Source organism: Procambarus clarkii, unplaced genomic scaffold, assembly GCF_040958095.1.
Source record: "Procambarus clarkii isolate CNS0578487 unplaced genomic scaffold, FALCON_Pclarkii_2.0 HiC_scaffold_487, whole genome shotgun sequence".
NCBI lineage: Eukaryota > Metazoa > Arthropoda > Malacostraca > Decapoda > Cambaridae > Procambarus > Procambarus clarkii.
In genome coordinates, this window is record NW_027189520.1 from 104,376 (window position 1) to 127,942 (window position 23,567).

General features: G+C 45.5%; 2 non-coding genes across 2 annotated transcripts; both read left to right on the forward strand.

Moving 5' to 3' along the window:
• Positions 1–6,797: 6,797 nt before the first annotated feature.
• On the forward strand, positions 6,798–6,916 carry LOC138361567 (5S ribosomal RNA). Its single transcript, XR_011227032.1, has one exon. It is a non-coding gene; the product is annotated as a 5S ribosomal RNA (ribosomal RNA).
• Positions 6,917–15,221: 8,305 nt separating this feature from the next.
• Positions 15,222–15,340, forward strand: LOC138361573 (5S ribosomal RNA). The gene has a single exon (XR_011227038.1). It is a non-coding gene; the product is annotated as a 5S ribosomal RNA (ribosomal RNA).
• Positions 15,341–23,567: the final 8,227 nt, after the last annotated feature.

Here is a 23,567-nt window from a genome sequence, read left to right on the forward strand (position 1 = left end):
AACACCAGCCACACACCTTACCACCCAGCCACCATAGAGTTGGTATAATTGTGCAACTTTAGTTATAAAAGTAAAGTTCTTATTGTCTCAAATCTTATTGTCTGTTCTATGAAAAGGCATGATGTAAATTATGTATTTTTTGAATGATTGAATTGTAGGCACATTAAGCGGATTTCGATATTTGATATATCCAGAAAAGGTGATTTCTGTTCAGTTTTAAAATGCATCACCGTTAACGCTAAAGGACTGGTAAAACGACTCGATGTTTGTCATTTTTAAAATAAACACTAAAACTAGGCCCTTAACATATATAATGTTTGAATATAAATTGAATGCATATAAATACAAAGTGGGAGTGGCTGGCTGGCTGGCTGGCTGGCTGGCTGGCTGGCTGGCTGCCTGCCTGCCTGCCTGCCTGCCTGCCTGCCTGCTCTGCCCGCCCGCCCGCCCGCCCGCCCGCCCGCCCGCCCGCCCGCCTGCTTGCCTTGCCTTGCCTTGCCTTGCCTTGCCTGTCCTGTCCTGTTATTGCCTTGCCTTGCCTTGCCTTGCCTTGCCCTGCCCTGCCTTGGCTGCAGCTGGCTGGCTGGCCGTAAATCAACTCTTAACAACACCACACCACACCACACCATCACTCATCACCCATCACCCACCACCGGCCCCAGTCTCCCAGCCTCTCTTATATACCCGAGCAGGCCCTTTAAATTATTTGAATTGTTGCACTTCGGCCAATGGCACGATCGCTGCTGCTCAAACATATTCTGGTTCACAAGTATTATAATATATTATATTATATTATATTATATATATATATATATATATATATATATATATATATATATATATATATATATATATATATATATATATATATATATATATATATTCATGAAACACATTAAAACCTTGATCATTTATTCATTCATTACGTCTAGTGAAGAATTGCTTTTGTTCATTTGTATGATTAAAAATTGATAGAATATGAATTCCTCGCTTAAAGTAAAATATAAAATATATATTGGATTTATATGATTGGTTAATATTCCAAGTGATGCTGAATATCCCCTATAATTTTGTTTTGTTTGTTTGTTATGTACACATTCCAAATGAAATCAATATAAATGTTATTATTAATGTTTGAAAGTTGATTGTCTACTTGAATCTCTCTATTAAAGTGTGTGTGGCTCCGGATGGAGCCTGGTTATGGTATTTGTCGTGGTGGGTGGCAGAAGTGCTTACTTCTTCTCTGTCTTCTTTGGCAAAAGAACTGCCTGAATGTTTGGAAGAACACCTCCCTGTGCAATGGTTACGCCAGACAGAAGTTTGTTGAGTTCTTCGTCGTTGCGGATGGCCAACTGCAAGTGACGTGGGATGATACGGGTCTTCTTGTTGTCACGTGCGGCGTTACCGGCGAGCTCCAGAACTTCGGCAGCGAGGTATTCCATGACGGCTGCCAGGTAGACAGGAGCGCCAGCACCGACGCGTTCGGCGTAGTTGCCTTACGCAGCAGACGGTGAATTCTGCCCACGGGGAACTGAAGTCCGGCCCTGCTGGAGCGAGACTTTGACTTGCCCTTCACTTTGCCTCCCTTGCCGCGTCCTGACATTGCTGCTGCTGTTGTGGGTTTGTGGTGTTTTATGCCGGCCCGCAGATCGAGCTTCGTGTTATATACCCCGCTCAGGATCAAGGGAGTCCGCCACTGACCAATCAGCGCGCTCCGCCACGCGACCCGCTCTGAGCTGAGTCGCGAGCGGGATATAAAAGGAAAGCTCGACTCGCGCAAAAGTTCATTATTGTATCGCAACGCCAGCCAGCACGAGCATCATCATGCCACCCAAGGCATCTGGAAAGGCTGCCAAGAAGGCCGGAAAGGCCCAGAAGGCCATTGCCAAGGGCGATAAGAAAAAGAAGCGCAGGAGGAAGGAGAGCTACAGCATCTACATCTACAAAGTGCTGAAGCAGGTCCACCCCGACACTGGTATCTCTTCCAAAGCCATGTCGATCATGAACTCGTTCGTGAACGACATCTTCGAGCGCATCGCCGCCGAGGCTTCTCGCCTGGCCCACTACAACAAGCGTTCCACCATTACCAGTCGGGAGATCCAGACGGCTGTAAGGCTCCTGTTGCCCGGAGAACTGGCCAAGCACGCCGTCTCTGAGGGCACTAAGGCCGTCACCAAGTACACCTCCTCCAAGTAAACGGCTTACTTACTGCCCTGTGGTGGTGGCTTGGCCTCAAACCAACAAACTCGGCTCCATTGGAGCCACACTTTAATTTCTAAAGAGATTGTGAGTGTTAGACACCAATACTATTATAACAAAAACCTCTGTCACTGAAAGCAAATAGCTATAAAATGAGAATATTTATGAAACTGTCTGTGTGTGTTTCTCTCTCTCAGTCTCTGTCTGTCTGTCTGTCTGTCTGTCTGTCTGTCTGTCTGTCTGTCTGTCTGTCTGTCTGTCTCTGTCTCTGTCTCTGCTGTCTCTCTCTCTCTCTCTCTCTCTCTCTCTCTCTCTCTCTCTCTCTCTCTCTCTCTCTCTCTCTCTCTCTCTCTCTCTCTCTCTCTCTCTCTCTCTCTCTCTCTCTCAACACACATATAAGCACTCGGTATCTTTTTTCTAGAGATTAGAGATTCATTGTTATGTTCCACATTAGGATTACTATGCAGGCCACCCTCTTAAGGTTTGAAAATGTCAAGAAAACGGTTAATTTAAAATGTCATCTCCTAACTTAACAGATTAAGCCAGAGGACCGAAAAACAGAATAAAACAGGACAGGACAGTATGTCACTTATACAAGCTGCTTTTATTTCTAGTACAGTATGACAATTTTTTTTTTTTTTTTTTGGAGGGGGGGGGGGGGGGGGGAGGATCCTTGGCAGTGCATAAGAATGAAAAGCGACGGCAGTTTTGTTTGTAAGAGGACAGGTTGTACTACAAATGACTTGATTTATTGATATCACGTGTACAGTGTATGTATGACACCTAAATTATTGTATTTTATTTATTTATTATATGTATAGATGAAGGTTAATTCATATGACTGATGCTAGGAATGTCTGAAATCTCCTTAGAAGGATATTTTGGCCCTGAGAAGGGCCGAGTTTGGTGTATACTAGGGTGGTCGTTTTAGCTTATGCACGCTCTCCACGGATACGGCGAGCAAGCTGAATGTCCTTTGGCATGATGGTGACACGCTTGGCGTGGATGGCACAGAGGTTAGTGTCCTCGAAGAGACCGACCAGGTAAGCCTCGGATGCCTCCTGTAAAGCCATGACGGCAGACGACTGGAAGCGAAGATCGGTCTTGAAGTCCTGGGCAATCTCGCGCACCAGACGCTGGAAGGGAAGTTTCCTGATGAGCAACTCTGTGCTCTTCTGGTAACGACGGATCTCACGCAGGGCGACCGTTCCGGGCCTGTAACGGTGAGGCTTCTTCACGCCCCCTGTGGCAGGAGCAGACTTGCGTGCTGCCTTGGTGGCCAGCTGCTTACGAGGAGCCTTGCCTCCCGTGGACTTGCGAGCAGTCTGCTTGGTGCGAGCCATGGTGAACAACTGTGGTTTGTGATGGCCGGCGCCGAAAAATTTTTGCTTATATACGCCGTCTCGAGGCGCTTGCTCGAGCGCCATTGGCTGCTCGACTCGCCTACGTCACCCCGTTGCCCCTCCCCTCCTTCCTCTGGCTGCAGCCAACAGGCAGCTCACCTCAATCACTATTATCGCTGATTTTGCTCTATTTTTTGGATTTGTGCAAAAGTCATTTCACAGAGACGTGAAACAGACGAGTAGGCAACTGCAGTTTTGAAAGCGTTGTGAGAAAGCCGTGTTCTACTCGAGCACAAGCGTAAAGTAAGGGCAGGCAGGAGTTGCAATGCTACTAGTACGTCCGCTTGACTGGGATATAGTCTGGGAAATCGTGCGGAATTCTATAATTCGATTCACACAACTTCAACACCATGACTGGACGCGGCAAGGGAGGCAAGGGACTCGGAAAGGGTGGCGCCAAGCGTCATCGTAAGGTGCTACGTGACAACATCCAGGGCATCACCAAGCCCGCTATTCGTCGCTTAGCTCGTCGTGGCGGCGTGAAGCGTATTTCGGGTCTCATCTACGAAGAGACCCGTGGCGTCCTGAAGGTGTTCCTCGAGAACGTCATCCGTGATGCTGTAACCTACACGGAACACGCCAAGAGGAAGACCGTCACTGCCATGGACGTGGTGTACGCTCTGAAGCGCCAGGGTCGTACCCTCTACGGATTCGGCGGATAAGAGCTTGGCTAATCCATCGATTCCACCCACCACCACCTCAAAACGGGACCTAATTAGGTCCCTATACTTTTTTACTGAAGGGCTTAATAGACGATAACATAAATTGTTTTGATATCAGCTAGCACATTGGGTCTTATGAAATCTATTTTTTATCCTCGCATGCTTAAAGGGACTCTGATTGGGGAGGGAGGGGTGGGGGGGGGGAAGGTTTGTTACGTTATATACTAGCAGAGCAGGATCATTGGTGGTGGGGGGGGGGGGGGGTGTGAGGGGAGAGAGAGAGAGAGAGAGATCTTTCCCAACTCTTCCTTTTTACATGAGTGAGCTACCCGTTTTATTCATTTTATCCTTCTCAGAGCTGTTTTGATAGTATCCAAATGATGGTAAATGAAAAGGGAGGACACGAATATCTACCCAGAATTCAGGACTGGCAATCGATATGCATGTTTGAGTGCGAATCTTTTTCTCTCTCAACTTAGGTATACGTTTATGTCGTACCTAAAAGCGAGAACCACACTATTGGGACAAGTATGCAAGGCCCAATTTTCCTAACAAGCACAGTTAATTTTGTTATTTTCGAACATTTCTTTCCAAATTGGTTTATCCAATTAACAGTATTATATTAAGATCATGAATTGCTGGGTTAGGTTAGGTTAGGTTAGCTTAGCTTAGGTTAGGTTAGGTTAGCTTAGCTTAGCTTGGGTTAGCTTAGGTTAGGTTAGGTTAGCTTAGCTTGGGTTAGCATAGGTTAGGTTAGGTTTGATTACATTTCTATGTTAGATTTAACTCAAATTCAAAACAATTGCAGTCATTCGGCTTGTTAGTCAACTTGCCTCTAATAGGGGCAATTTGTCTAACAAGACTATTTAGTTTTGTGTGCATATATATATATATATATATATATATATATATATATATATATATATATATATATATATATATATATATATATATATATATATATATATATATATATATATATATATATATATTATAGCTTCAAGACTCCGAACCAATATAGAAGCATCAAGAGGAAGTGCTTGTGTTATGGGCCAATAGGCCTTCTGCAGTTACTTCCATTCTTATGTTTTTATTCCCATTGGTTCGTGTTTTATCTTGTGTAAATGTCAATCACCTTACCCAAAACTTTGGTACCATATCACCTCACCCATGTATATGTGTATATATATATATATATATATATATATATATATATATATATATATATATATATATATATATATATATATATATATATATATATATATATATATATATATATATATATAATATACAGAGTAAATCTACCCCAAAAGTAATGATTTATTTGTCTACAAAACTAAACTCTTTTTGGAATCATATGAGGCCCCTCCACTGAGGGGGGAGGCCTGGATGTTTATTGTCATGTGTATTCATGCTGCTTGCATGTCGTCGTTTATTTTGCCTTTGTTGTTTTCTTGACAGCTTTCTTTGCCTTGGGTGGTTTGGGAGATTTTGAAGCTCTCTTTATTTTGGGCTTTTTGTTCCCAACAACAAGCTGCTGCTGCTGCTGCTTCTTTTTCAAGGCTGTAGGTGGTTTGTTGCTTGTGGCGGCTTTCTTGGGAGTTACCACGGCCTTCTTTGCTGCTGTAGATGGTTTCTTGGTTGTGGTGGCTTTCTTGGGAGTTAGAACGGCCCTCTTCTCTGCTACGGCCAGCTTGAATGATCCACTAGCTCCACTTCCCTTGGTCTGAACAAGAATGCCGTCAGCCACTGCTTTCTTGAGAAATCTTCGGATGTAAATGGCGATCTTGGCAGCCTCGACTTTGTTGTTGGCAACAACGTACTTCTTGATTGCTTGTAGAGACGAGCCCTTACGGTCTTTGAGTGCTGCGACCGCGGCTAGAACCATTTGACTAGTTTTCGGGTGAGCAACCTGGACGCGAGGTTTCCTGGTGGTGGCCACCACAGCAGCAGCAGCCGCAGCCTTCTTGGTAGGCTTTGCTTCTACCATGATGATGATGAGACCAACCAAGGTGATGAGAGACGCTCAGACAGTCACGGGGGAATGATGCTGCCGCCGCTTGAGCCGAACCTATTTATGTGCCGGCACGGTACAGAAGCTGCAACCTGGCAACTCGTCCACCAATCACGACGGTTGGTTTTACGGCTCCGAAACCTGGATCCCATATCTTCTCTAAAATAGAAGCATTTGTTCATGTTCTTTGTAAAAGTATCATAAAGCAGGACAGATGAGACAAATATCATAAAAACTGAAGAGCAGATGAGCACACACATGTTTGTATTACAAAAGAAAATCCACAAATTCATTAGAAATTGGCAGGGCAGGCTGAGGAAGTAGGTAGATGTAAAATGTCTGTAAATGGCGAAAGAACATAAACCCAAGACTGAATAAACGATGTTAAATATCCATGCCAAGGAGACAAAAATATGTTAGGATACAATTACCATTAAGACACCACAAGCAGGTCCGTATCCTGCCGCGATGACTTAAAAGAGTTGGTTATTAGCCACAATGTGTAGGCAGTCTCATGCCAACGGCCATACCACGTTGAGAACACCGCTTCTCGTCCGATCAGCGAAGTTAAGCAACGTTGGGTTTGGTTAGTACTTGGATGGGTGACCGCCTGGGAACACCAAATGCTGTTGGCAATAATGTTTTTTGTTTTGTTTTGTTTTGTTTCGTTTGTTTTTGTTTGAATGGCTGGCTCCACGGGAAATTCACGGAGTTGTGTGGAATAAGGCCTGGTAAAATGAATTAATATGTATGTCATGTTTAAAACAAACTCGCTTAATATAGATATTGTGTGAGGCTTTATACAAAAACAAACAACCAAAACAAAACATGTTGTATATATATATATATATATATATAGCTTAATCCGGGTTTGAACTCGCAACTCCAAGAATACGCATCACTTATATACACTTTACCACTGGACCACTGCTGCAGGACACTAGCTTGATGCTGAGGTATCAATTTAATGACGTAAATGCCATTTCCACAAATAAATGATAATTAAAAAGTATTTGTATGTACAAATCTTTTCTGTTTAAAAGGCTACAATATCAGTTACTGATATAATTTGTGTTAATGTTTCTATACCCACAAGAAGGCATATTTTTGCTTATATGTAAAGGGGTACGGAGAAGGAATCCACAGACCATCATTCCCCTCCCCTTCCCTCCCCCCCCCCCCCCCCCCCCCCCACCCCCCCACCCCACCAACTCCCACCTACTACCACCACCACCACCACCACCAATCACCACCAATCACCACCAATCACCACACCACCAATCACCACCACCACATCTAACCGAAAACCCCCTAACACATCAACCCTCCCCCCAATCAACAGGCGAAATAATAACCCTCAAATGCCTGCCTGCCTGCCTGCCTGCAAGCCAATACTAACGGTCTTCTCAGAAAGAAAATCTCTTTGTATCTGTATTACTTGATGAAATGTATGATTCTAATAATGAAAATAAATTTTGATGTCGGTTGTATGAGCATAATGACCAATATGCACATGATATGAATGAATTAAATAGTGTAGTTTTAAGTAATTAGGTTGTAGACACATTAAGCGGATATGATATTTGACGCGTCCAGAACTGGTGATTTTTGGTTTAGTTTTAAATGCACCACCACCACCACCACCACCACCACCATTGCTTCCCCAGAGCCTAATTAAGGACCGGTAAAAGGAGTCAATATGTATGTCATCTATAAAACCAAAGAATGAATAAAAAAACACACACACAAACCTACATAATAGTATTAGGAAGATTGTATGGCAAAAAAAAAAAAGTATTATTCCCATTGGGTCGTTTGAACTCGCGACTTCCAAAACACCAGCCACACACCTTACAACCCAGCCACCATAGAGTTGGTATAATTGTGCAACTTTAGTTATAAAAGTAAAGTTTTCTCACATTGTATTGATAACTTAAAGGATTTTTTTTTTTATTTTGCATGTACAAATCTTATTGTCTGTTCTATGAAAAGGCTTGATGTAAATTATGTATTTTTTGAATGATTGAATTGTAGGCACATTAAGCGGATTCGATATTTGATATATCCAGAAAAGGCGATTTATGTTCAGTTTTAAAATGCATCACCGTTAACGCTAAAGGACTGGTAAAATGACTCGATGTTTGTCATTTTTAAAATAAACACTAAAACAAGGCCCTTAACATATATAATGTTTGAATATAAATTGAATGCATATAAATACAAAGTGGGAGTGGCTGGCTGGCTGGCTGGCTGGCTGGCTGGCTGGCTGGCTGGCTGGCTGGCTGGCTGGCTGGCTGGCTGGCTGGCTGGCTGGCTGGCCTGCCTGCCTGCCTGCCTGCCTGCCTGCCTGCCTGCCTGCCTGCCTGCCTGCCTGGCTGCCTGCCTGCCTGCCTGCCTGCCTGCCTGCCTGCCTGCCTGCCTGCCTGCCTGCCTGCCTGCCTGCCTGCCTGCCTGCCTGCCTGCCTGCCTGCCTGCCTGGCCTGCCTCTGGCTGCCTGGCTGCCTGGCCTGCCTGCCTGCCTGCCTTGCCTTGCCTGCCTTGCCTGCCTGCCTGCCTTGCCTTGCCTTGCCTTGCCTTGCCTTGCCTTGCCCTGCCTTGGCTGCAGCTGGCTGGCTGGCTGGCTGGCTGGCTGGCCGTAAATCAACTCTTAACAACACCACACCACACCACACCATCACTCATCACCCATCACCCACCACCGGCCCCAGTCTCCCAGCCTCTCTTATATACCCGAGCAGGCCCTTTAAATTATTTGAATTGTTGCACTTCGGCCAATGGCAGGCACGATCGCTGCTGCTCAAACATATTCTGGTTCACAAGTATTAATATATATATATATATATATATATATATATATATATATATATATATATATATATATATATATATATATATATATATATATATATATATATATATATATATATATATATATATATTCATGAAACACATTAAAACCTTGATCATTTATTCATTCATTACGTCTAGTGAAGAATTGCTTTTGTTCATTTGTATGATTAAAAATGGATAGAATATGAATTCCTCGCTTAAAGTAAAATATAAAATATATATTGGATTTATATGATTGGTTAATATTCCAAGTGATGCTGAATATCCCCTATAATTTTGTTTTGTTTGTTTGTTATGTACACATTCCAAATGAAATCAATATAAATGTTATTATTAATGTTTGAAAGTTGATTGTCTACTTGAATCTCTCTATTAAAGTGTGTGTGGCTCCGGATGGAGCCTGGTTATGGTATTTGTCGCGGTGGGTGGCAGAAGTGCTTACTTCTTCTCTGTCTTCTTTGGCAAAAGAACTGCCTGAATGTTTGGAAGAACACCTCCCTGTGCAATGGTTACGCCAGACAGAAGTTTGTTGAGTTCTTCGTCGTTGCGGATGGCCAACTGCAAGTGACGTGGGATGATACGGGTCTTCTTGTTGTCACGTGCGGCGTTACCGGCGAGCTCGAGAACTTCGGCAGCGAGGTATTCCATGACGGCTGCCAGGTAGACAGGAGCGCCAGCACCGACGCGTTCGGCGTAGTTGCCCTTACGCAGCAGACGGTGAATTCTGCCCACGGGGAACTGAAGTCCGGCCCTGCTGGAGCGAGACTTTGACTTGCCCTTCACTTTGCCTCCCTTGCCGCGTCCTGACATTGCTGCTGCTGTTGTGGGTTTGTGGTGTTTTAATGCCGGCCCGCAGATCGAGCTTCGTGTTATATACCCCGCTCAGGATCAAGGGAGTCCGCCACTGACCAATCAGCGCGCTCCGCCACGCGACCCGCTCTGAGCTGAGTCGCGAGCGGGATATAAAAGGAAAGCTCGACTCGCGCAAAAGTTCATTATTGTATCGCAACGCCAGCCAGCACGAGCATCATCATGCCACCCAAGGCATCTGGAAAGGCTGCCAAGAAGGCCGGAAAGGCCCAGAAGGCCATTGCCAAGGGCGATAAGAAAAAGAAGCGCAGGAGGAAGGAGAGCTACAGCATCTACATCTACAAAGTGCTGAAGCAGGTCCACCCCGACACTGGTATCTCTTCCAAAGCCATGTCGATCATGAACTCGTTCGTGAACGACATCTTCGAGCGCATCGCCGCCGAGGCTTCTCGCCTGGCCCACTACAACAAGCGTTCCACCATTACCAGTCGGGAGATCCAGACGGCTGTAAGGCTCCTGTTGCCCGGAGAACTGGCCAAGCACGCCGTCTCTGAGGGCACTAAGGCCGTCACCAAGTACACCTCCTCCAAGTAAACGGCTTACTTACTGCCCTGTGGTGGTGGCTTGGCCTCAAACCAACAAACTCGGCTCCATTGGAGCCACACTTTAATTTCTAAAGAGATTGTGAGTGTTAGACACCAATACTATTATAACAAAAACCTCTGTCACTGAAAGCAAATAGCTATAAAATGAGAATATTTATGAAACTGTCTGTGTGTGTTTCTCTCTCTCAGTCTCTGTCTGTCTGTCTGTCTGTCTGTCTGTCTGTCTGTCTGTCTGTCTGTCTGTCTGTCTGTCTGTCTGTCTGTCTGTCTGTCTGTCTGTCTGTCTGTCTGTCTGTCTGTCTCTCTCTCTCTCTCTCTCTCTCTCTCTCTCTCTCTCTCTCTCTCTCTCTCTCTCTCTCTCTCTCTCTCTCTCTCTCTCTCTCTCTCTCTCTCAACACATATAAGCACTCGGTATCTTTTTTCTAGAGATTAGAGATTCATTGTTATGTTCCACATTAGGATTACTATGCAGGCCACCCTCTTAGGTTTGAAAATGTCAAGAAAACGGTTAATTTAAAATGTCATCTCCTAACTTAACAGATTAAGCCAGAGGACCGAAAACAGAATAAAACAGGACTGGACAGTATGTCACTTATACAAGCTGCTTTTATTTCTAGTACAGTATGACAATTTTTATTTTGGGGGGGTGGGGGGGGGTGGGTGATCCTTGACAGTGCATAAGAGCGAAAAGCGACGGCGTTTTGTTTGTAAGAGAACAGGTTGTACTACAAATGACTTGATTTATTGATATCACGTGTATGTATGACACCTAAATTAGTGTATTTGTTTATTTATTTATTTATTTATTATATGTGTAGATGAAGGTTAATTCATATGACTGATGCTAGGAATGTCTGAAATCTCCTTAGAAGGATATTTTGGCCCTGAGAAGGGCCGAGTTTGGTGTATACTAGGGTGGTCGATTTAGCTTATGCACGCTCTCCACGGATACGGCGAGCAAGCTGAATGTCCTTTGGCATGATGGTGACACGCTTGGCGTGGATGGCACAGAGGTTAGTGTCCTCGAAGAGACCGACCAGGTAAGCCTCGGATGCCTCCTGTAAAGCCATGACGGCAGACGACTGGAAGCGAAGATCGGTCTTGAAGTCCTGGGCAATCTCGCGCACCAGACGCTGGAAGGGAAGTTTCCTGATGAGCAACTCGGTGCTCTTCTGGTAACGACGGATCTCACGCAGGGCGACCGTTCCGGGCCTGTAACGGTGAGGCTTCTTCACACCCCCTGTGGCAGGAGCAGACTTGCGTGCTGCCTTGGTGGCCAGCTGCTTACGAGGAGCCTTGCCTCCCGTGGACTTGCGAGCAGTCTGCTTGGTGCGAGCCATGGTGAACAACTGTGGTTTGTGATGGCCGGCGCCGAAAAATTTTTGCTTATATACGCCGTCTCGAGGCGCTTGCTCGAGCGCCATTGGCTGCTCGACTCGCCTACGTCACCCCGTTGCCCCTCCCCTCCTTCCTCTGGCTGCAGCCAACAGGCGGCTCACCTCAATCACTATTATCGCTGATTTTGCTCTATTTTTTGGATTTGTGCAAAAGTCATTTCACAGGGACGTGAAACAGACGAGTAGGCAACTGCAGTTTTGAAAGCGTTGTGAGAAAGCCGTGTCTACTCGACCACAAGCGTAAAGTAAGGGCAGGCAGGAGTTGCAATGCTACTAGTACGTCCGCTTGATGGGATATAGTCGGGAAATCGTGCGGGCATTCGTCAATTCGATTCACACAACTACAACACCATGACTGGACGCGGCAAGGGAGGCAAGGGACTCGGAAAGGGTGGCGCCAAGCGTCATCGTAAGGTGCTACGTGACAACATCCAGGGCATCACCAAGCCCGCTATTCGTCGCTTAGCTCGTCGTGGCGGCGTCAAGCGTATTTCGGGTCTCATCTACGAAGAGACCCGTGGCGTCCTGAAGGTGTTCCTCGAGAACGTCATCCGTGATGCTGTAACCTACACGGAACACGCCAAGAGGAAGACCGTCACTGCCATGGACGTGGTGTACGCTCTGAAGCGCCAGGGTCGTACCCTCTACGGATTCGGCGGATAAGAGCTTGGCTAATCCATCGATTCCACCCACCACCACCTCAAAACGGGACCTAATTAGGTCCCTATACTTTTTTACTGAAGGGCTTAATAGACGATAACATAAATTGTTTTGATATCAGCTAGCACATTGGGTCTTATGAAATCTATTTTTTATCCTCGCATGCTTAAAGGGACTCTGATTGGGGTTGGGGGGGGGGGGAAGGTTTGTTACGTTATATACTAGCAGAGCAGGATCATTGGTGGGGGGGGGGGGGGGGTGTGAGGGGGAGAGAGAGAGAGAGAGAGATCTTTCCCAACTCTTCCTTTTTACATGAGTGAGCTACCCGTTTTATTCATTTTATCCTTCTCAGAGCTGTTTTGATAGTATCCAAATGATGGTAAATGAAAAGGGAGGACACGAATATCTACCCAGAATTCAGGACTGGCAATCGATATGCATGTTTGAGTGAGAATCTTTTTCTCTCTCAACTTAGGTATACGTTTATGTCGTACCTAAAAGCGAGAACCACACTATTGGGACAAGTATGCAAGGCCCAATTTTCCTAACAAGCACAGTTAATTTTGTTATTTTCGAACATTTCTTTCCAAATTGGTTTATCCAATTAACAGTATTATATTAAGATCATGAATTGCTGGGTTAGGTTAGGTTAGCTTAGCTTAGGTTAGGTTAGGTTAGCTTAGCTTAGCTTGGGTTAGCTTAGGTTAGGTTAGGTTAGCTTAGCTTGGGTTAGCATAGGTTAGGTTAGGTTTGATTACATTTCTATGTTAGATTTAACTCAAATTCAAAACAATTGCCAGTCATTCGGCTTGTTAGTCAACTTGCCTCTAATAGGGGCAATTTGTCTAACAAGACTATTTAGTTTTGTGTGTATATATATATATATATATATATATATATATATATATATATATATATATATATATATATATATATATATATATATATATTATTATTATTATAGCTTCAAGACTCTGAACCAATATAGAAGCATCAAGAGGAAGTGCTTGTGTTATGGGCCAATAGGCCTTCTGCAGTTACTTCCATTCTTATGTTTTTATTCCCATTGGTTCGTGTTTTATCTTGTGTAAATGTCAATCACCTTACCCAAAACTTTGGTACCATATCACCTCACCCATGTATATATATATATATATATATATATATATATATATATATATATATATATATATATATATGTATATTATATATATATATATAATATAGATGTATATTATATATATATATATATATATATATATATATATATATATATATATATATATATATATAATATAGATGTATATTATATATATATATATATATATATATATATATATATATATATATATATATATATATATATATATAATATACAGAGTAAATCTACCCCAAAAGTAATGATTTATTTGTCTACAAAACTAAACTCTTTTTTGGAATCATATGAGGCCCCTCCACTGAGGGGGGAGGCCTGGATGTTTATTGTCATGTGTATTCATGCTGCTTGCATGTCGTCGTTTATTTTGCCTTTGTTGTTTTTTTGACAGCTTTCTTTGCCTTGGGTGGTTTGGGAGATTTTGAAGCTCTCTTTATTTTGGGCTTTTTGTTCCCAACAACAAGCTGCTGCTGCTGCTGCTGCTTCTTTTTCAAGGCTGTAGGTGGTTTGTTGCTTGTGGCGGCTTTCTTGGGAGTTACCACGGCCTTCTTTGCTGCTGTAGATGGTTTCTTGGTTGTGGTGGCTTTCTTGGGAGTTAGAACGGCCCTCTTCTCTGCTACGGCCAGCTTGAATGATCCACTAGCTCCACTTCCCTTGGTCTGAACAAGAATGCCGTCAGCCACTGCTTTCTTGAGAAATCTTCGGATGTAAATGGCGATCTTGGCAGCCTCGACTTTGTTGTTGGCAACAACGTACTTCTTGATTGCTTGTAGAGACGAGCCCTTACGGTCTTTGAGTGCTGCGACCGCGGCTAGAACCATTTGACTAGTTTTCGGGTGAGCAACCTGGACGCGAGGTTTCCTGGTGGTGGCCACCACAGCAGCAGCAGCCGCAGCCTTCTTGGTAGGCTTTGCTTCTACCATGATGATGATGAACCAACCAAGGTGATGAGAGACGCTCAGACAGTCACGGGGGAATGATGCTGCCGCCGCTTGAGCCGAACCTATTTATGTGCCGGCACGGTACAGAAGCTGCAACCTGGCAACTCGTCCACCAATCACGACGGTTGGTTTTACGGCTCCGAAACCTGGATCCCATATCTTCTCTAAAATAGAAGCATTTGTTCATGTTCTTTGTAAAAGTATCATAAAGCAGGACAGATGAGACAAATATCATAAAAACTGAAGAGCAGATGAGCACACACATGTTTGTATTACAAAAGAAAATCCACAAATTCATTAGAAATTGGCAGGGCAGGCTGAGGAAGTAGGTAGATGTAAAATGTCTGTAAATGGCGAAAGAACATAAACCCAAGACTGAATAAACGATGTTAAATATCCATGCCAAGGAGACAAAAATATGTTAGGATACAATTACCATTAAGACACCACAAGCAGGTCCGTATCCTGCCGCGATGACTTAAAAGAGTTGGTTATTAGCCACAATGTGTAGGCAGTCTCATGCCAACGGCCATACCACGTTGAGAACACCGCTTCTCGTCCGATCAGCGAAGTTAAGCAACGTTGGGTTTGGTTAGTACTTGGATGGGTGACCGCCTGGGAACACCAAATGCTGTTGGCAATAATGTTTTTTGTTTTGTTTTGTTTTGTTTCGTTTGTTTTTGTTTGAATGGCTGGCTCCACGGGAAATTCACGGAGTTGTGTGGAATAAGGCCTGGTAAAATGAATTAATATGTATGTCATGTTTAAAACAAACTCGCTTAATATAGATATTGTGTGAGGCTTTATACAAAAACAAACAACCAAAACAAAACATGTTGTATATATATATATATATATATATATAGCTTAATCCGGGTTTGAACTCGCAACTCCAAGAATACGCATCACTTATATACACTTTACCACTGGACCACTGCTGCAGGACACTAGCTTGATGCTGAGGTATCAATTTAATGACGTAAATGCCATTTCCACAAATAAATGATAATTAAAAAGTATTTGTATGTACAAATCTTTTCTGTTTAAAAGGCTACAATATCAGTTACTGATATAATTTGTGTTAATGTTTCTATACCCACAAGAAGGCATATTTTTGCTTATATGTAAAGGGTACGGAGAAGGAATCCACAGACCATCATTCCCCTCCCCTTCCCTCCCCCCCCCCCCCCCCCCCCCCCCACCCCCAACTCCCACCTACTACCACCACCACCACCACCACCACCACCAATCACCACCAATCACCACCAATCACCACCACCAATCACCACCACCACATCTAACCGAAAACCCCCTAACACATCAACCCTCCCCCCAATCAACAGGCGAAATAATAACCCTCAAATGCCTGCCTGCCTGCCTGCCTGCAAGCCAATACTAACGGTCTTCTCAGAAAGAAAATCTCTTTGTATCTGTATTACTTGATGAAATGTATGATTCTAATAATGAAAATAAATTTTGATGTCGGTTGTATGAGCATAATGACCAATATGCACATGATATGAATGAATTAAATAGTGTAGTTTTAAGTAATTAGGTTGTAGACACATTAAGCGGATATGATATTTGACGCGTCCAGAACTGGTGATTTTTGGTTTAGTTTTAAATGCACCACCACCACCACCACCACCACCACCATTGCTTCCCCAGAGCCTAATTAAGGACCGGTAAAAGGAGTCAATATGTATGTCATCTATAAAACCAAAGAATGAATAAAAAAACACACACAAACCTACATAATAGTATTAGGAAGATTGTATGGCAAAAAAAAAAAAGTATTATTCCCATTGGGTCGTTTGAACTCGCGACTTCCAAAACACCAGCCACACACCTTACAACCCAGCCACCATAGAGTTGGTATAATTGTGCAACTTTAGTTATAAAAGTAAAGTTTTCTCACATTGTATTGATAACTTAAAGGATTTTTTTTTTTTTTTTGCATGTACAAATCTTATTGTCTGTTCTATGAAAAGGCTTGATGTAAATTATGTATTTTTTGAATGATTGAATTGTAGGCACATTAAGCGGATTCGATATTTGATATATCCAGAAAAGGCGATTTATGTTCAGTTTTAAAATGCATCACCGTTAACGCTAAAGGACTGGTAAAATGACTCGATGTTTGTCATTTTTAAAATAAACACTAAAACAAGGCCCTTAACATATATAATGTTTGAATATAAATTGAATGCATATAAATACAAAGTGGGAGTGGCTGGCTGGCTGGCTGGCTGGCTGGCTGGCTGGCTGGCTGGCTGGCTGGCTGGCTGGCTGGCTGGCTGGCTGGCTGGCTGGCTGCCTGCCTGCCTGCCTGCCTGCCTGCCTGCCTGCCTGCCTGCCTGCCTGCCTGCCTGGCTGCCTGGCTGCCTGCCTGCCTGCCTGCCTGCCTGCCTGCCTGCCTGCCTGCCTGCCTGCCTGCCTGCCTGCCTGCCTGCCTGCCTGCCTGTCTGGCTGCCTGGCTGCCTGGCTGCCTGCCTGCCTGCCTGCCTGCCTTGCCTTGCCTTGCCTTGCCTTGCCTTGCCTTGCCTTGCCTTGCCTTGCCTTGCCTTGCCTTGCCCTGCCCTGCCTTGGCTGCAGCTGGCTGGCTGGCTGGCTGGCTGGCTGGCCGTAAATCAACTCTTAACAACACCACACCACACCACACCATCACTCATCACCCATCACCCACCACCGGCCCCAGTCTCCCAGCCTCTCTTATATACCCGAGCAGGCCCTTTAAATTATTTGAATTGTTGCACTTCGGCCAATGGCAGGCACGATCGCTGCTGCTCAAACATATTCTGGTTCACAAGTATTAATATATATATATATATATATATATATATATATATATATATATATATATATATATATATATATATATATATATATATATATATATATATATATATATATATATATTCATGAAACACATTAAAACCTTGATCATTTATTCATTCATTACGTCTAGTGAAGAATTGCTTTTGTTCATTTGTATGATTAAAAATGGATAGAATATGAATTCCTCGCTTAAAGTAAAATATAAAATATATATTGGATTTATATGATTGGTTAATATTCCAAGTGATGCTGAATATCCCCTATAATTTTGTTTTGTTTGTTTGTTATGTACACATTCCAAATGAAATCAATATAAATGTTATTATTAATGTTTGAAAGTTGATTGTCTACTTGAATCTCTCTATTAAAGTGTGTGTGGCTCCGGATGGAGCCTGGTTATGGTATTTGTCGCGGTGGGTGGCAGAAGTGCTTACTTCTTCTCTGTCTTCTTTGGCAAAAGAACTGCCTGAATGTTTGGAAGAACACCTCCCTGTGCAATGGTTACGCCAGACAGAAGTTTGTTGAGTTCTTCGTCGTTGCGGATGGCCAACTGCAAGTGACGTGGGATGATACGGGTCTTCTTGTTGTCACGTGCGGCGTTACCGGCGAGCTCGAGAACTTCGGCAGCGAGGTATTCCATGACGGCTGCCAGGTAGACAGGAGCGCCAGCACCGACGCGTTCGGCGTAGTTGCCCTTACGCAGCAGACGGTGAATTCTGCCCACGGGGAACTGAAGTCCGGCCCTGCTGGAGCGAGACTTTGACTTGCCCTTCACTTTGCCTCCCTTGCCGCGTCCTGACATTGCTGCTGCTGTTGTGGGTTTGTGGTGTTTTAATGCCGGCCCGCAGATCGAGCTTCGTGTTATATACCCCGCTCAGGATCAAGGGAGTCCGCCACTGACCAATCAGCGCGCTCCGCCACGCGACCCGCTCTGAGCTGAGTCGCGAGCGGGATATAAAAGGAAAGCTCGACTCGCGCAAAAGTTCATTATTGTATCGCAACGCCAGCCAGCACGAGCATCATCATGCCACCCAAGGCATCTGGAAAGGCTGCCAAGAAGGCCGGAAAGGCCCAGAAGGCCATTGCCAAGGGCGATAAGAAAAAGAAGCGCAGGAGGAAGGAGAGCTACAGCATCTACATCTACAAAGTGCTGAAGCAGGTCCACCCCGACACTGGTATCTCTTCCAAAGCCATGTCGATCATGAACTCGTTCGTGAACGACATCTTCGAGCGCATCGCCGCCGAGGCTTCTCGCCTGGCCCACTACAACAAGCGTTCCACCATTACCAGTCGGGAGATCCAGACGGCTGTAAGGCTCCTGTTGCCCGGAGAACTGGCCAAGCACGCCGTCTCTGAGGGCACTAAGGCCGTCACCAAGTACACCTCCTCCAAGTAAACGGCTTACTTACTGCCCTGTGGTGGTGGCTTGGCCTCAAACCAACAAACTCGGCTCCATTGGAGCCACACTTTAATTTCTAAAGAGATTGTGAGTGTTAGACACCAATACTATTATAACAAAAACCTCTGTCACTGAAAGCAAATAGCTATAAAATGAGAATATTTATGAAACTGTCTGTGTGTGTTTCTCTCTCTCAGTCTCTGTCTGTCTGTCTGTCTGTCTGTCTGTCTGTCTGTCTGTCTGTCTGTCTGTCTGTCTTGTCTGTCTGTCTGTCTGTCTGTCTGTCTGTCTGTCTGTGTCTCTCTCTCTCTCTCTCTCTCTCTCTCTCTCTCTCTCTCTCTCTCTCTCTCTCTCTCTCTCTCTCTCTCTCTCTCTCTCTCTCTCTCTCTCTCTCTCTCTCTCAACACATATAAGCACTCGGTATCTTTTTTCTAGAGATTAGAGATTCATTGTTATGTTCCACATTAGGATTACTATGCAGGCCACCCTCTTAGGTTTGAAAATGTCAAGAAAACGGTTAATTTAAAATGTCATCTCCTAACTTAACAGATTAAGCCAGAGGACCGAAAACAGAATAAAACAGGACTGGACAGTATGTCACTTATACAAGCTGCTTTTATTTCTAGTACAGTATGACAATTTTTATTTTGGGGGGGTGGGGGGGGGTGGGTGATCCTTGACAGTGCATAAGAGCGAAAAGCGACGGCGTTTTGTTTGTAAGAGAACAGGTTGTACTACAAATGACTTGATTTATTGATATCACGTGTATGTATGACACCTAAATTAGTGTATTTGTTTATTTATTTATTTATTTATTTATTATATGTGTAGATGAAGGTTAATTCATATGACTGATGCTAGGAATGTCTGAAATCTCCTTAGAAGGATATTTTGGCCCTGAGAAGGGCCGAGTTTGGTGTATACTAGGGTGGTCGATTTAGCTTATGCACGCTCTCCACGGATACGGCGAGCAAGCTGAATGTCCTTTGGCATGATGGTGACACGCTTGGCGTGGATGGCACAGAGGTTAGTGTCCTCGAAGAGACCGACCAGGTAAGCCTCGGATGCCTCCTGTAAAGCCATGACGGCAGACGACTGGAAGCGAAGATCGGTCTTGAAGTCCTGGGCAATCTCGCGCACCAGACGCTGGAAGGGAAGTTTCCTGATGAGCAACTCGGTGCTCTTCTGGTAACGACGGATCTCACGCAGGGCGACCGTTCCGGGCCTGTAACGGTGAGGCTTCTTCACACCCCCTGTGGCAGGAGCAGACTTGCGTGCTGCCTTGGTGGCCAGCTGCTTACGAGGAGCCTTGCCTCCCGTGGACTTGCGAGCAGTCTGCTTGGTGCGAGCCATGGTGAACAACTGTGGTTTGTGATGGCCGGCGCCGAAAAATTTTTGCTTATATACGCCGTCTCGAGGCGCTTGCTCGAGCGCCATTGGCTGCTCGACTCGCCTACGTCACCCCGTTGCCCCTCCCCTCCTTCCTCTGGCTGCAGCCAACAGGCGGCTCACCTCAATCACTATTATCGCTGATTTTGCTCTATTTTTTGGATTTGTGCAAAAGTCATTTCACAGGGACGTGAAACAGACGAGTAGGCAACTGCAGTTTTGAAAGCGTTGTGAGAAAGCCGTGTCTATTCGACCACAAGCGTAAAGTAAGGGCAGGCAGGAGTTGCAATGCTACTAGTACGTCCGCTTGATGGGATATAGTCGGGAAATCGTGCGGGCATTCGTCATCATCATCATGTCATCAAGCAGGAGAGGAAGCTTGCACCTAGCACTGCCGGGTGGGTAAATATTGAGCAGCAACGTGAGCGCTTCCCTCCTGATTTCTAGCGTGGTGCCTGCATAGGCATCATGCTTTTCAGAGTGAAGGTGCGGTTCCGAGGAACCGACACCACTTTTAACAAGGCCGAGATCATGGAGCTACTGACCTCGACCTCTGGGGTAGCACCTATCGACGTCGTTATGGACGTTAAGGGACCCCAAATTCTCTTCAGTAGTGCAGCTGCACTAGAAACCCTTTTTACCACAACGTCGACCACTGCACTCGAGGCAAAGGGGCTAACACTCCTGCCTCCCCTCCAGTTCCAGGCTATAAGAACAGTATTCATCCACAGAGTGAGTGCCATCATCGCCGAACAGCCCATCACTGAGATCGTGAAGAGCATAAACGCTCTGAACCGGTCTCTCACAGCCATCTCGGCCCACCTCATCCAGCAGGGTGAAAGCGGGAGGCCAACCCTCAAAGTCACCCTCAAGACTCCAGCAGAGGCTACTCTCGCGGCCGACAACGGACTCAGATGCTGTGGAGTGGCCTGCACACCCCACCAGATCACCAGGCAGCGTTACTTCCGCCTTCGTCAATGTTTTCGGTGTTATCAATACACCCACTACGCCCAGAAGTGCCCAAACAGGCTGCAGAAATGCAGCATTTGTACTGGAGAACACCATCACAGGACCTGCACAGCCACCATCAAGCGCTGTCTACTTTGCAACGGAGAACACACAGCCGTCTCTCAAGACTGCCCCACCAGGCAGGAAGAAATAGCGAAAATGATCGACGCCAGACCTCGAAATCCTACTCCAAGAATGAAATCTTTCAACATTCAAGCAGAAGCCTTCCCAGCACTCCCGACAAGTGGCGCCGCGAGCGGCGCACAACTCAACTACTGGACCAGCAGCTCCCGCGCCAGCCACTCAAGGTCACAGACAACACCTCTCAACCCAGCCAGCCAGCCGTCCTCACTCACGCCGCCTGCAGCCACCCCTGATAGCACTGTTGCAGCCCTGATACACTTCGCAACGGCGCTCTCAGGCGAAGATCTCAGACTACGTTATGAATTACTGAAGGAACTGTACAAGGAGAACAACCTACCATCGTTTGTGATACCAGAGGCCATGTTCACCTCCCGCTCTACTACAACAGAGGCCAACCCTACACCAGCCACTCCTGCAAACCCGACTACGGCAAACGACAGCACCCCAACGGCTTCACAACCGATCTCAACATCTGCTGAATCAGCAACTGTCATCGCACCTGAACCCAAAGTGACTACCAGCATAGCAGCCCCGAAAATGTTCAACCCATACACTACTGTCATGAGTTTTGTCGAAGAAAACACCGACCCGAGAATGCAAGAATTCCACGTACCACTGCGGGACCCAGTATATGAACACGAGGACGGGGACGGCTGCGAATTGTCAGAATTCGACAATGAATCGGTCTCCCCAGTAAGCCTAGATGGTCTGCGATCCCCACGCAGATTCCTGATTCACGACCCCAAGGACACAGAGGAACCATTGTCAATCCTGGACGTGGAAGCACGAACAATAACGAAAAAACACAGAAACGGCGAGGAAACTGTTACCAGGGTAGTAACTGACATGAAAACCCTGATGTACAACAGCGTATGGCGAGCAGCAAGAGAAGAACTGAACGATTATAAAGTAGTGACAAGACCCACACCTTCACCAAGCACGCCAACAGACCAAACTCCACGCAAGAGAACAAGGAAGAATAACAAGCCTAGCTTCAACACCAGACTCGCCCGAAGGTAGCCGCCTTCACCCCCCCCCCCCTCTTTAGGGGTATAGGGACCTAATTTTGCTCGTTTTGAGGTGGTGGAACCCCTGCAAGCTTCGGAGCAGACCAACGTGCAAGACAGAAGACGGAAGACTCCAGCTTCAAAGAAGAAAGAAGACTTCAGCTTCAAAGAAGAAAGAAGACTTCAAATCCTAAGAAGAAAGAAGACTCCACACGTCATGAGGAAAGAAGACCTCACACCGCCGCCCCTCCCTCGGGACCCTGCCAGCCAAGCCTAAGCCGACCAGGTGTTCAAGTAGCCTCATATTCAGCCGCGCAGCTGGGTCTAGCCCTGGCTCTATCTCTACAACTCCGACGCTTCCTCTCACCCAAGCTATTCTTCACCTATACCCACTTCAAAGCTCACCCGAAGGGTATCTTGTCCTATATTTAATTCGATTCGGCATTCGTCAATTCGATTCACACAACTACAACACCATGACTGGACGCGGCAAGGGAGGCAAGGGACTCGGAAAGGGTGGCGCCAAGCGTCATCGTAAGGTGCTACGTGACAACATCCAGGGCATCACCAAGCCCGCTATTCGTCGCTTAGCTCGTCGTGGCGGCGTCAAGCGTATTTCGGGTCTCATCTACGAAGAGACCCGTGGCGTCCTGAAGGTGTTCCTCGAGAACGTCATCCGTGATGCTGTAACCTACACGGAACACGCCAAGAGGAAGACCGTCACTGCCATGGACGTGGTGTACGCTCTGAAGCGCCAGGGTCGTACCCTCTACGGATTCGGCGGATAAGAGCTTGGCTAATCCATCGATTCCACCCACCACCACCTCAAAACGGGACCTAATTAGGTCCCTATACTTTTTTACTGAAGGGCTTAATAGACGATAACATAAATTGTTTTGATATCAGCTAGCACATTGGGTCTTATGAAATCTATTTTTTATCCTCGCATGCTTAAAGGGACTCTGATTGGGGTTGGGGGGGGGGGGGAAGGTTTGTTACGTTATATACTAGCAGAGCAGGATCATTGGTGGGGGGGGGGGGGGGTGTGAGGGGGAGAGAGAGAGAGAGAGAGATCTTTCCCA